Here is a 2,500-nt window from a genome sequence, read left to right as displayed (position 1 = left end):
CTTTTATTTTCTTTTTTGCAAACTACTTTTTTCTATGCTTTGCCCATATTTAAATTGTGCTCTTGCTCTTTTTCCTTGTTGATTTGTAGGAACTTTTAGCATATAACAAATTATCCCTGTGTCTGGGATATGAGTTGCAAATACTTTCTCCCAGTTTGTTATGTCTTTTTCTTTGCTTAAGATAATATATGCCATAAAGTATTTTTAAAAATTAATATAGTTAATTTTATCAGTGTTTTCTTCTATGGCTTCCAGGTTTTTACATTATACACAGAATGACTTTTTCTATTCTAAGTTTATTTAAGAAAATTTCTCCAATATTTTTCTTCTGCTTCCTTTTAAGATTATCTACCATCTAGGTCATTGTAGGACAAATTCAATATTATCCTCTCATAGTGACAACATTTGTACCTTACAGTTTTTGGTCTACTAACTTGATTGCATTTTCAATGAGAGTTAGAAGAATAAAAATCAATTTGGCTTCATGAACAGTATTTTCAAACAAAATATAAATAATCCAGTGTTTTAAAATAATATAAAAAATTTAGTTCCATGCACAACGTTCTTTTGGGAAATGTCTACGAGCTCATCTCTATGACTAATAATAGAGTTTGAAAGGGTCTTACAATCTCTAACATCAGAAATTCACAGTATATAGTGGTAGCAATTCATATTTCTTTATGTTCAAAACTGTGTATATTAGTTTGGTATTACCATTTGAAGTACATTGTGTCATTAGGTGCTAAATTTTAACTCTGATAATAGAATTTGGGTGGTTTGGAATGGAAGAAAATAATATTTAAAAGGCATTTATGTTAGCTTATTGTTTTTTTGGTTTTTTGTTTTTTTTTCTTGGTACTATGTTTGGCTACTCTTTTGGGACTTGATGAGGAAAATGGTGGAATCCTAATAAGAAACTGATATAAAGATCAGTGTCTTCCACTATATGCCTCTTAGAGGATTAAGGAATGATATATATCCTCTTAAATTTCAAATCTTTAATTCTCTTAAGGTCTTTCTTTCTATCACAAACTTTATGAAGTATGTTTTGAAATGAGATGCCAAAGGCAGCCTAGACAACTTTAAAAGAGAAATGAAATAAAAGTTTTTGACCCTAAAACTGGCTCAGTCTTGAATGAGCAAACTAAATATATTTAGTCCTCCTTACATTAGTAATCCTGTGATTTAAATATTCTATCCTTGAATGTGTTCTTGTGTAAGTTCACATCCTAATTTCCAGTGTAAAAGCATTATTTGAAGATGCATTTGCAGGAAGCATTCAGTGACTACAGTTCTTTCTCTAGACATGTCATCTACTTTGGTAGCGCTTAAAGTAAAGTACTCAGATAGAAGGTAAGTTGAAACAGACAACAAGCAATATAATACAAAATGTTACAAGTAAAGTGTGTCACGCAGATCCTTCTAAAATACATTTCTCCCTTTATTTTTAAGGCCACGGTATAGGCAACTTGGCTAATGGAACCAGTCTTTTCCTTTGATCATCAGTAAGGTTATCTTTTTGGGAAACTAAGTCCCAGCTCAGATGACAGTTTTAGATGAGGCTGACATGAAAGAGAGCAGTACCATTTAATCATTTACTCTCTGAAAAACATGTCTTTTCTCTCTTTAAATTAATAATTCTTTAGCTGAAACCATAAGCAAGAGCTCTATCATGTCTTGCAGGCGGAGAAGGGAGGATTCATTTGATCTTTATTTTTTTTTTTACTCAGGGAGTAAGCAGGATCAGGTTTTATGTGTCAGCTATACCTTGTTGGCTCTGAGTGACAGATTTTAGTCATATGAGAATCAAAAATAAATGTGATGTGAGTGCATTTACTTGATCTAAGGCTTGGGAAGATGTGTAGTGAGTAACCTGGCATATAGTAGATGCTCAATAAATGCTCACAATAATTGAATATAATGAACAAATAAAGGGCAAGCAGGCATTGGGAATGTGCTAGGCTGGCTGCAACAACTGCTTTCTATTTTCTCTCAGTGTGTTCACCTACATTGGAGAGGGATAAAATGGATTATGACAGTTAACTAGCTCTGTGCTATCCAATAGGTAACCACTACCACTAGCCATATGTGGCTATTGAACACTTGAAATTTGGGTAGTCTGAACTGAGATGTGTAGTAAATGTATAATACACACTGGATTTCTGATATTTAGTATTAAAAAAGAAATGCGCAAAAATTTCATTAATAATATTTATGTTGATTGCATGTTGAATAATATTTTTTATATATTGGGGCTAAATAAAATATATTAATATTTCACCTGTTTCATCTTACTTTTTAAATGAGACTAGTAGAAAATTTTAAATTACCTATGTGGCTTCCATTATATTTTTATTAGACAACACTGGTCTAGACCTTAGAGATAATCCAGGCAATGGAATATTTCTCCTTTGAAGGGGCAAATTGTTCATAAGCTATCTAAAAATATAACATTTACCCCTTACCCAGCTGGCCCTGAGGAGGGTGGGGCTCTGGAACG

This window comes from Pteropus vampyrus, unplaced genomic scaffold (genome assembly GCF_000151845.1).
Source record: "Pteropus vampyrus isolate Shadow unplaced genomic scaffold, Pvam_2.0 Scaffold502, whole genome shotgun sequence".
Classification (NCBI taxonomy): domain Eukaryota; kingdom Metazoa; phylum Chordata; class Mammalia; order Chiroptera; family Pteropodidae; genus Pteropus; species Pteropus vampyrus.
The sequence above is the reverse complement of the archived record's forward strand: the minus strand, read 5'-3'. Positions refer to the sequence as shown.